At 36.4% G+C, this 12,542-nt stretch overlaps 6 non-coding genes across 6 annotated transcripts; all 6 read right to left on the bottom strand.

The window, feature by feature from the left end:
- Window positions 1-1,141: 1,141 nt before the first annotated feature.
- On the bottom strand, window positions 1,142-1,214 carry TRNAV-UAC (transfer RNA valine (anticodon UAC)). The gene has a single exon. It is a non-coding gene; the product is annotated as a tRNA-Val (tRNA).
- Window positions 1,215-3,078: 1,864 nt separating this feature from the next.
- TRNAV-UAC (transfer RNA valine (anticodon UAC)) lies at window positions 3,079-3,151 on the bottom strand. The gene has a single exon. It is a non-coding gene; the product is annotated as a tRNA-Val (tRNA).
- A 1,863-nt stretch (window positions 3,152-5,014) lies between these two features.
- On the bottom strand, window positions 5,015-5,087 carry TRNAV-UAC (transfer RNA valine (anticodon UAC)). Its single transcript has one exon. It is a non-coding gene; the product is annotated as a tRNA-Val (tRNA).
- A 1,867-nt stretch (window positions 5,088-6,954) lies between these two features.
- TRNAV-UAC (transfer RNA valine (anticodon UAC)) lies at window positions 6,955-7,027 on the bottom strand. Its single transcript has one exon. It is a non-coding gene; the product is annotated as a tRNA-Val (tRNA).
- Window positions 7,028-8,892: 1,865 nt separating this feature from the next.
- On the bottom strand, window positions 8,893-8,965 carry TRNAV-UAC (transfer RNA valine (anticodon UAC)). The gene has a single exon. It is a non-coding gene; the product is annotated as a tRNA-Val (tRNA).
- Window positions 8,966-10,831: 1,866 nt separating this feature from the next.
- TRNAV-UAC (transfer RNA valine (anticodon UAC)) lies at window positions 10,832-10,904 on the bottom strand. The gene has a single exon. It is a non-coding gene; the product is annotated as a tRNA-Val (tRNA).
- Window positions 10,905-12,542: the final 1,638 nt, after the last annotated feature.

Below are 12,542 nucleotides of genomic sequence, written 5' to 3'. Positions count from 1 at the left end.
TTGAAAATGACTTTACCAAAACATAGAATCTTGTTCAAAAAAACGTTTACCAGAACCAGCTGCACCTGGAAGCAGGAAACACTTCAGAATAATGTATATTCTGCTGTCGTGGCATCGTAATTTCCTCGTACCTATTTAATCTTCACTATATTCAAGTGAAAGAAATACAATTTTAAATAAGTACGTAAAACAGGAGATTCGATAACAACAATAAGATATTAAGCATCGCAAATAGCCTTTACTAAGTGAAGACATTCTGGAAAAATAAAGAAATCAGACAAAATTGATAAACAGAACAAGGAGTCTTCAAGAAAACAATGATCTCTATAGGCGGTCGCTTCTCTTCCCTGTAAGAGTGGCAAGACATGGCGTTTAGGACCTTTGAGTCGCTATCTGTGGTTCGTTTATTTCCAATTCCAATCAAATAACATGTATGCATTGTCAGACGTAGTGGAATTTACGATATTATCGCCAATTCCACCGATCGGTAAAAATAAAGTACATCAAACAGTCGGTGGTGAACGACTTTGAAGAATTGCCTTAACTCTTTTCCGTCACTAGTAAGTTGCAGATGATAACTCGCATATCCATGCAATAGTTCTAACCGCTATTTAAAACAAAAGGTTAAAGAACGAAACATATAGGTTGATTAGCTGTCACAGCTTGAATAGTTGTTCTCAACAAACACTGACGGAGTCGTGATCTTTAAACATTACCTGTACAATTAAGAAGATACGTTACCTAAACTTAAAATAAGGTCGCGTGAATCGACATTTCAAACTCTTCACGCATTTGATGTAGAAAAAAAAACATAAAGGAACCCTTTCCATGGAACAGGAGTTCTAAATTGCTGGTCAGATTCTTCGTCGAATGTTATATGATTACACGAAGGCCTATTGAAAACGTGAAATTTCGCAGCCGTGCACGCATTATATCCAAAACCAATAGCGATTCTTTTTCGGTTTATTAAACAACATTTATACGAATTTCGGAAGGTGGTTACAAGAAAAGGAAAAAAGTGTGTAAATCCTGTGACATCTCAGAACCGTCTCACGCTCTGACACTGAATTTATGATGAAAATTTCGTTCCACGTTCTTACCAACTGAATTAAAAGGAAACAAACGATTTAAATAATAAATATGTGCCTGCCAGGGTTCGAACCTGGGACCTTCCGCGTGTAAAGCGGATGTGATAACCACTACACCACAAGCACGTCACTTCCTGTTTTCTTCCTTTTTTACTGTTTTCAAAATAAATCATTAACGTTTCAAATATCTCATTTCGCAAACTAAACAAACACAAATATAATGACAGCTTTACATATAACCGTAAATAAAATAACACTCTTCCTTGTCTACGAAAGCCAAAAGTAATTTCATAATGTGCTAACGTGTCTTCAAACGACATCATCGAGCCTACAGTATTCAACGTTTTCACCCCTCGCTCAATTGCCTTTAAACGTGCAATTTAATTTACTCGTTCTTTTCTCTTTCTAGTAGAAACTGAACAGAAGAATTTCATAACTTTAATTTTTTTATCACAATTATTACACGAAAACGTAATAAGCGATTTAATACGTCTTTTAAATCCTTCAATATGCTTATGGATTCCTGCGAAAAATATTTCATATTTCTTATCTTGCGACCAATTAGATGATCGCACTCTGGCTGATGTCTCGTTCTCGCACCCAACTTCTTCAAGGTGTTCAATACGACAAAGTTTCATGGTGACTCTCAAGCTCCTAAAATGATAATTTTGTAAAGGCGCTCTTGTTTTAACAGTACGTTGACAGTCGCGGGTTGTAGGATATCACATCGGTGGGAAAACGTCTAATGTGCAGAAGAGGTCTCATCTGTTTTGAAAACACTCTCTTCAAAAACCATCTACTCTTGGCGACTAACGTCGTCTCTCAAGGTTATATATCGTTGTTCTCGTTGAAAATGACTTTACCAAAACATAGAATCTTGTTCAACAAAAACGTTTACCAGAACCAGCTGCACCTGGAAGCAGGAAACACTTCAGAATAATGTATATTCTGCTGTCGTGGCATCGTAATTTCCTCGTACCTATTTAATCTTCACTATATTCAAGTGAAAGAAATACAATTTTAAATAAGTACGTAAAACAGGAGATTCGATAACAACAATAAGATATTAAGCATCGCAAATAGCCTTTACTAAGTGAAGACATTCTGGAAAAATAAAGAAATCAGACAAAAATTGATAAACAGAACAAGGAGTCTTCAAGAAAACAATGATCTCTATAGGCGGTCGCTTCTCTTCCCTGTAAGAGTGGCAAGACATGGCGTTTAGGACCTTTGAGTCGCTATCTGTGGTTCGTTTATTTCCAATTCCAATCAAATAACATGTATGCATTGTCAGACGTAGTGGAATTTACGATATTATCGCCAATTCCACCGATCGGTAAAAATAAAGTACATCAAACAGTCGGTGGTGAACGACTTTGAAGAATTGCCTTAACTCTTTTCCGTCACTAGTAAGTTGCAGATGATAACTCGCATATCCATGCAATAGTTCTAACCGCTATTTAAAACAAAAGGTTAAAGAACGAAACATATAGGTTGATTAGCTGTCACAGCTTGAATAGTTGTTCTCAACAAACACTGACGGAGTCGTGATCATTAAACATTACCTGTACAACTAAGAAGGTACGTTACCTAAACTTAAAATAAGGTCGCGTGAATCGACATTTCAAACTCTTCACGCATTTGAAGTAGAAAAAAAAACATAGAGGAACCCTTTCCATGGAACAGGAGTTCTAAATTGCTGGTCAGATTCTTCGTCGAATGTTATATGATTACACGAAGGCCTATTGAAAACGTGAAATTTCGCAGCCGTGCACGCATTATATCCAAAACCAATAGCGATTCTTTTTCGGTTTATTAAACAACATTTATACGAATTTCGGAAGGTGGTTACAAGAAAAGGAAAAAAGTGTGTAAATCCTGTGACATCTCAGAACCGTCTCACGCTCTGACACTGAATTTATGATGAAAATTTCGTTCCACGTTCTTACCAACTGAATTAAAAGGAAACAAACGATTTAAATAATAAATATGTGCCTGCCAGGGTTCGAACCTGGGACCTTCCGCGTGTAAAGCGGATGTGATAACCACTACACCACAAGCACGTCACTTCCTGTTTTCTTCCTTTTTTACTGTTTTCAAAATAAATCATTAACGTTTCAAATATCTCATTTCGCAAACTAAACAAACACAAATATAATGACAGCTTTACATATAACCGTAAATAAAATAACACTCTTCCTTGTCTACGAAAGCCAAAAGTAATTTCATAATGTGCTAACGTGTCTTCAAACGACATCATCGAGCCTACAGTATTCAACGTTTTCACCCTCGCTCAATTGCCTTTAAACGTGCAATTTAATTTACTCGTTCTTTTCTCTTTCTAGTAGAAACTGAACAGAAGAATTTCATAACTTTAATTTTTTTATCACAATTATTACACGAAAACGTAATAAGCGATTTAATACGTCTTTTAAATCCTTCAATATGCTTATGGATTCCTGCGAAAAATATTTCATATTTCTTATCTTGCGACCAATTAGATGATCGCACTCTGGCTGATGTCTCGTTCTCGCACCCAACTTCTTCAAGGTGTTCAATACGACAAAGTTTCATGGTGACTCTCAAGCTCCTAAAATGATAATTTTGTAAAGGCGCTCTTGTTTTAACAGTACGTTGACAGTCGCGGGTTGTAGGATATCACATCGGTGGGAAAACGTCTAATGTGCAGAAGAGGTCTCATCTGTTTTGAAAACACTCTCTTCAAAAACCATCTACTCTTGGCGACTAACGTCGTCTCTCAAGGTTATATATCGTTGTTCTCGTTGAAAATGACTTTACCAAAACATAGAATCTTGTTCAACAAAAACGTTTACCAGAACCAGCTGCACCTGGAAGCAGGAAACACTTCAGAATAATGTATATTCTGCTGTCGTGGCATCGTAATTTCCTCGTACCTATTTAATCTTCACTATATTCAAGTGAAAGAAATACAATTTTAAATAAGTACGTAAAACAGGAGATTCGATAACAACAATAAGATATTAAGCATCGCAAATAGCCTTTACTAAGTGAAGACATTCTGGAAAAATAAAGAAATCAGACAAAAATTGATAAACAGAACAAGGAGTCTTCAAGAAAACAATGATCTCTATAGGCGGTCGCTTCTCTTCCCTGTAAGAGTGGCAAGACATGGCGTTTAGGACCTTTGAGTCGCTATCTGTGGTTCGTTTATTTCCAATTCCAATCAAATAACATGTATGCATTGTCAGACGTAGTGGAATTTACGATATTATCGCCAATTCCACCGATCGGTAAAAATAAAGTACATCAAACAGTCGGTGGTGAACGACTTTGAAGAATTGCCTTAACTCTTTTCCGTCACTAGTAAGTTGCAGATGATAACTCGCATATCCATGCAATAGTTCTAACCGCTATTTAAAACAAAAGGTTAAAGAACGAAACATATAGGTTGATTAGCTGTCACAGCTTGAATAGTTGTTCTCAACAAACACTGACGGAGTCGTGATCATTAAACATTACCTGTACAACTAAGAAGGTACGTTACCTAAACTTAAAATAAGGTCGCGTGAATCGACATTTCAAACTCTTCACGCATTTGAAGTAGAAAAAAAAACATAGAGGAACCCTTTCCATGGAACAGGAGTTCTAAATTGCTGGTCAGATTCTTCGTCGAATGTTATATGATTACACGAAGGCCTATTGAAAACGTGAAATTTCGCAGCCGTGCACGCATTATATCCAAAACCAATAGCGATTCTTTTTCGGTTTATTAAACAACATTTATACGAATTTCGGAAGGTGGTTACAAGAAAAGGAAAAAAGTGTGTAAATCCTGTGACATCTCAGAACCGTCTCACGCTCTGACACTGAATTTATGATGAAAATTTCGTTCCACGTTCTTACCAACTGAATTAAAAGGAAACAAACGATTTAAATAATAAATATGTGCCTGCCAGGGTTCGAACCTGGGACCTTCCGCGTGTAAAGCGGATGTGATAACCACTACACCACAAGCACGTCACTTCCTGTTTTCTTCCTTTTTTTACTGTTTTCAAAATAAATCATTAACGTTTCAAATATCTCATTTCGCAAACTAAACAAACACAAATATAATGACAGCTTTACATATAACCGTAAATAAAATAACACTCTTCCTTGTCTACGAAAGCCAAAAGTAATTTCATAATGTGCTAACGTGTCTTCAAACGACATCATCGAGCCTACAGTATTCAACGTTTTCACCCCTCGCTCAATTGCCTTTAAACGTGCAATTTAATTTACTCGTTCTTTTCTCTTTCTAGTAGAAACTGAACAGAAGAATTTCATAACTTTAATTTTTTTATCACAATTATTACACGAAAACGTAATAAGCGATTTAATACGTCTTTTAAATCCTTCAATATGCTTATGGATTCCTGCGAAAAATATTTCATATTTCTTATCTTGCGACCAATTAGATGATCGCACTCTGGCTGATGTCTCGTTCTCGCACCCAACTTCTTCAAGGTGTTCAATACGACAAAGTTTCATGGTGACTCTCAAGCTCCTAAAATGATAATTTTGTAAAGGCGCTCTTGTTTTAACAGTACGTTGACAGTCGCGGGTTGTAGGATATCACATCGGTGGGAAAACGTCTAATGTGCAGAAGAGGTCTCATCTGTTTTGAAAACACTCTCTTCAAAAAACCATCTACTCTTGGCGACTAACGTCGTCTCTCAAGGTTATATATCGTTGTTCTCGTTGAAAATGACTTTACCAAAACATAGAATCTTGTTCAAAAAAAACGTTTACCAGAACCAGCTGCACCTGGAAGCAGGAAACACTTCAGAATAATGTATATTCTGCTGTCGTGGCATCGTAATTTCCTCGTACCTATTTAATCTTCACTATATTCAAGTGAAAGAAATACAATTTTTAAATAAGTACGTAAAACAGGAGATTCGATAACAACAATAAGATATTAAGCATCGCAAATAGCCTTTACTAAGTGAAGACATTCTGGAAAAATAAAGAAATCAGACAAAAATTGATAAACAGAACAAGGAGTCTTCAAGAAAACAATGATCTCTATAGGCGGTCGCTTCTCTTCCCTGTAAGAGTGGCAAGACATGGCGTTTAGGACCTTTGAGTCGCTATCTGTGGTTCGTTTATTTCCAATTCCAATCAAATAACATGTATGCATTGTCAGACGTAGTGGAATTTACGATATTATCGCCAATTCCACCGATCGGTAAAAATAAAGTACATCAAACAGTCGGTGGTGAACGACTTTGAAGAATTGCCTTAACTCTTTTCCGTCACTAGTAAGTTGCAGATGATAACTCGCATATCCATGCAATAGTTCTAACCGCTATTTAAAACAAAAGGTTAAAGAACGAAACATATAGGTTGATTAGCTGTCACAGCTTGAATAGTTGTTCTCAACAAACACTGACGGAGTCGTGATCTTTAAACATTACCTGTACAACTAAGAAGGTACGTTACCTAAACTTAAAATAAGGTCGCGTGAATCGACATTTCAAACTCTTCACGCATTTGAAGTAGAAAAAAAAACATAGAGGAACCCTTTCCATGGAACAGGAGTTCTAAATTGCTGGTCAGATTCTTCGTCGAATGTTATATGATTACACGAAGGCCTATTGAAAACGTGAAATTTCGCAGCCGTGCACGCATTATATCCAAAACCAATAGCGATTCTTTTTCGGTTTATTAAACAACATTTATACGAATTTCGGAAGGTGGTTACAAGAAAAGGAAAAAAGTGTGTAAATCCTGTGACATCTCAGAACCGTCTCACGCTCTGACACTGAATTTATGATGAAAATTTCGTTCCACGTTCTTACCAACTGAATTAAAAGGAAACAAACGATTTAAATAATAAATATGTGCCTGCCAGGGTTCGAACCTGGGACCTTCCGCGTGTAAAGCGGATGTGATAACCACTACACCACAAGCACGTCACTTCCTGTTTTCTTCCTTTTTACTGTTTTCAAAATAAATCATTAACGTTTCAAATATCTCATTTCGCAAACTAAACAAACACAAATATAATGACAGCTTTACATATAACCGTAAATAAAATAACACTCTTCCTTGTCTACGAAAGCCAAAAGTAATTTCATAATGTGCTAACGTGTCTTCAAACGACATCATCGAGCCTACAGTATTCAACGTTTTCACCCCTCGCTCAATTGCCTTTAAACGTGCAATTTAATTTACTCGTTCTTTTCTCTTTCTAGTAGAAACTGAACAGAAGAATTTCATAACTTTAATTTTTTTATCACAATTATTACACGAAAACGTAATAAGCGATTTAATACGTCTTTTAAATCCTTCAATATGCTTATGGATTCCTGCGAAAAATATTTCATATTTCTTATCTTGCGACCAATTAGATGATCGCACTCTGGCTGATGTCTCGTTCTCGCACCCAACTTCTTCAAGGTGTTCAATACGACAAAGTTTCATGGTGACTCTCAAGCTCCTAAAATGATAATTTTGTAAAGGCGCTCTTGTTTTAACAGTACGTTGACAGTCGCGGGTTGTAGGATATCACATCGGTGGGAAAACGTCTAATGTGCAGAAGAGGTCTCATCTGTTTTGAAAACACTCTCTTCAAAAACCATCTACTCTTGGCGACTAACGTCGTCTCTCAAGGTTATATATCGTTGTTCTCGTTGAAAATGACTTTACCAAAACATAGAATCTTGTTCAAAAAAAACGTTTACCAGAACCAGCTGCACCTGGAAGCAGGAAACACTTCAGAATAATGTATATTCTGCTGTCGTGGCATCGTAATTTCCTCGTACCTATTTAATCTTCACTATATTCAAGTGAAAGAAATACAATTTTTAAATAAGTACGTAAAACAGGAGATTCGATAACAACAATAAGATATTAAGCATCGCAAATAGCCTTTACTAAGTGAAGACATTCTGGAAAAATAAAGAAATCAGACAAAATTGATAAACAGAACAAGGAGTCTTCAAGAAAACAATGATCTCTATAGGCGGTCGCTTCTCTTCCCTGTAAGAGTGGCAAGACATGGCGTTTAGGACCTTTGAGTCGCTATCTGTGGTTCGTTTATTTCCAATTCCAATCAAATAACATGTATGCATTGTCAGACGTAGTGGAATTTACGATATTATCGCCAATTCCACCGATCGGTAAAAATAAAGTACATCAAACAGTCGGTGGTGAACGACTTTGAAGAATTGCCTTAACTCTTTTCCGTCACTAGTAAGTTGCAGATGATAACTCGCATATCCATGCAATAGTTCTAACCGCTATTTAAAACAAAAGGTTAAAGAACGAAACATATAGGTTGATTAGCTGTCACAGCTTGAATAGTTGTTCTCAACAAACACTGACGGAGTCGTGATCTTTAAACATTACCTGTACAACTAAGAAGGTACGTTACCTAAACTTAAAATAAGGTCGCGTGAATCGACATTTCAAACTCTTCACGCATTTGAAGTAGAAAAAAAAAAACATAGAGGAACCCTTTCCATGGAACAGGAGTTCTAAATTGCTGGTCAGATTCTTCGTCGAATGTTATATGATTACACGAAGGCCTATTGAAAACGTGAAATTTCGCAGCCGTGCACGCATTATATCCAAAACCAATAGCGATTCTTTTTCGGTTTATTAAACAACATTTATACGAATTTCGGAAGGTGGTTACAAGAAAAGGAAAAAAGTGTGTAAATCCTGTGACATCTCAGAACCGTCTCACGCTCTGACACTGAATTTATGATGAAAATTTCGTTCCACGTTCTTACCAACTGAATTAAAAGGAAACAAACGATTTAAATAATAAATATGTGCCTGCCAGGGTTCGAACCTGGGACCTTCCGCGTGTAAAGCGGATGTGATAACCACTACACCACAAGCACGTCACTTCCTGTTTTCTTCCTTTTTACTGTTTTCAAAATAAATCATTAACGTTTCAAATATCTCATTTCGCAAACTAAACAAACACAAATATAATGACAGCTTTACATATAACCGTAAATAAAATAACACTCTTCCTTGTCTACGAAAGCCAAAAGTAATTTCATAATGTGCTAACGTGTCTTCAAACGACATCATCGAGCCTACAGTATTCAACGTTTTCACACCTCGCTCAATTGCCTTTAAACGTGCAATTTAATTTACTCGTTCTTTTCTCTTTCTAGTAGAAACTGAACAGAAGAATTTCATAACTTTAATTTTTTTATCACAATTATTACACGAAAACGTAATAAGCGATTTAATACGTCTTTTAAATCCTTCAATATGCTTATGGATTCCTGCGAAAAATATTTCATATTTCTTATCTTGCGACCAATTAGATGATCGCACTCTGGCTGATGTCTCGTTCTCGCACCCAACTTCTTCAAGGTGTTCAATACGACAAAGTTTCATGGTGACTCTCAAGCTCCTAAAATGATAATTTTGTAAAGGCGCTCTTGTTTTAACAGTACGTTGACAGTCGCGGGTTGTAGGATATCACATCGGTGGGAAAACGTCTAATGTGCAGAAGAGGTCTCATCTGTTTTGAAAACACTCTCTTCAAAAAACCATCTACTCTTGGCGACTAACGTCGTCTCTCAAGGTTATATATCGTTGTTCTCGTTGAAAATGACTTTACCAAAACATAGAATCTTGTTCAAAAAAAAACGTTTACCAGAACCAGCTGCACCTGGAAGCAGGAAACACTTCAGAATAATGTATATTCTGCTGTCGTGGCATCGTAATTTCCTCGTACCTATTTAATCTTCACTATATTCAAGTGAAAGAAATACAATTTTAAATAAGTACGTAAAACAGGAGATTCGATAACAACAATAAGATATTAAGCATCGCAAATAGCCTTTACTAAGTGAAGACATTCTGGAAAAATAAAGAAATCAGACAAAATTGATAAACAGAACAAGGAGTCTTCAAGAAAACAATGATCTCTATAGGCGGTCGCTTCTCTTCCCTGTAAGAGTGGCAAGACATGGCGTTTAGGACCTTTGAGTCGCTATCTGTGGTTCGTTTATTTCCAATTCCAATCAAATAACATGTATGCATTGTCAGACGTAGTGGAATTTACGATATTATCGCCAATTCCACCGATCGGTAAAAATAAAGTACATCAAACAGTCGGTGGTGAACGACTTTGAAGAATTGCCTTAACTCTTTTCCGTCACTAGTAAGTTGCAGATGATAACTCGCATATCCATGCAATAGTTCTAACCGCTATTTAAAACAAAAGGTTAAAGAACGAAACATATAGGTTGATTAGCTGTCACAGCTTGAATAGTTGTTCTCAACAAACACTGACGGAGTCGTGATCTTTAAACATTACCTGTACAACTAAGAAGGTACGTTACCTAAACTTAAAATAAGGTCGCGTGAATCGACATTTCAAACTCTTCACGCATTTGAAGTGGAAAAAAAAAAACATAGAGGAACCCTTTCCATGGAACAGGAGTTCTCAATTGCTGGTCAGATTCTTCGTCGAATGTTATATGATTACACGAAGGCCTATTGAAAACGTGAAATTTCGCAGCCGTGCACGCATTATATCCAAAACCAATAGCGATTCTTTTTCTGTTTATTAAACAACATTTATACGAATTTCGGAAGGTGGTTACAAGAAAAGGAAAAAAGTGTGTAAATCCTGTGACATCTCAGAACCGTCTCACGCTCTGACACTGAATTTATGATGAAAATTTCGTTCCACGTTCTTACCAACTGAATTAAAAGGAAACAAACGATTTAAATAATAAATATGTGCCTGCCAGGGTTCGAACCTGGGACCTTCCGCGTGTAAAGCGGATGTGATAACCACTACACCACAAGCACGTCACTTCCTGTTTTCTTCCTTTTTTACTGTTTTCAAAATAAATCATTAACGTTTCAAATATCTCATTTCGCAAACTAAACAAACACAAATATAATGACAGCTTTACATATAACCGTAAATAAAATAACACTCTTCCTTGTCTACGAAAGCCAAAAGTAATTTCATAATGTGCTAACGTGTCTTCAAACGACATCATCGAGCCTACAGTATTCAACGTTTTCACACCTCGCTCAATTGCCTTTAAACGTGCAATTTAATTTACTCGTTCTTTTCTCTTTCTAGTAGAAACTGAACAGAAGAATTTCATAACTTTAATTTTTTTATCACAATTATTACACGAAAACGTAATAAGCGATTTAATACGTCTTTTAAATCCTTCAATATGCTTATGGATTCCTGCGAAAAATATTTCATATTTCTTATCTTGCGACCAATTAGATGATCGCACTCTGGCTGATGTCTCGTTCTCGCACCCAACTTCTTCAAGGTGTTCAATACGACAAAGTTTCATGGTGACTCTCAAGCTCCTAAAATGATAATTTTGTAAAGGCGCTCTTGTTTTAACAGTACGTTGACAGTCGCGGGTTGTAGGATATCACATCGGTGGGAAAACGTCTAATGTGCAGAAGAGGTCTCATCTGTTTTGAAAACACTCTCTTCAAAAACCATCTACTCTTGGCGACTAACGTCGTCTCTCAAGGTTATATATCGTTGTTCTCGTTGAAAATGACTTTACCAAAACATAGAATCTTGTTCAAAAAAAACGTTTACCAGAACCAGCTGCACCTGGAAGCAGGAAACACTTCAGAATAATGTATATTCTGCTGTCGTGGCATCGTAATTTCCTCGTACCTATTTAATCTTCACTATATTCAAGTGAAAGAAATACAATTTTTAAATAAGTACGTAAAACAGGAGATTCGATAACAACAATAAGATATTAAGCATCGCAAATAGCCTTTACTAAGTGAAGACATTCTGGAAAAATAAAGAAATCAGACAAAAATTGATAAACAGAACAAGGAGTCTTCAAGAAAACAATGATCTCTATAGGCGGTCGCTTCTCTTCCCTGTAAGAGTGGCAAGACATGGCGTTTAGGACCTTTGAGTCGCTATCTGTGGTTCGTTTATTTCCAATTCCAATCAAATAACATGTATGCATTGTCAGACGTAGTGGAATTTACGATATTATCGCCAATTCCACCGATCGGTAAAAATAAAGTACATCAAACAGTCGGTGGTGAACGACTTTGAAGAATTGCCTTAACTCTTTTCCGTCACTAGTAAGTTGCAGATGATAACTCGCATATCCATGCAATAGTTCTAACCGCTATTTAAAACAAAAGGTTAAAGAACGAAACATATAGGTTGATTAGCTGTCACAGCTTGAATAGTTGTTCTCAACAAACACTGACGGAGTCGTGATCTTTAAACATTACCTGTACAACTAAGAAGGTACGTTACCTAAACTTAAAATAAGGTCGCGTGAATCGACATTTCAAACTCTTCACGCATTTGAAATAGAAAAAAAAACATAGAGGAACCCTTTCCATGGAACAGGAGTTCTAAATTGCTGGTCAGATTCTTCGTCGAATGTTATATGATTACACGAAGGCCTATTGAAAACGTGAAATTTC

This window comes from Tachypleus tridentatus, chromosome 13 (assembly GCF_004210375.1).
Source record: "Tachypleus tridentatus isolate NWPU-2018 chromosome 13, ASM421037v1, whole genome shotgun sequence".
In the NCBI taxonomy this organism is placed as follows: Eukaryota; Metazoa; Arthropoda; class Merostomata; order Xiphosura; family Limulidae; genus Tachypleus; species Tachypleus tridentatus.
The sequence above is the reverse complement of the archived record's forward strand: the minus strand, read 5'-3'. Positions and strand labels throughout refer to the sequence as shown.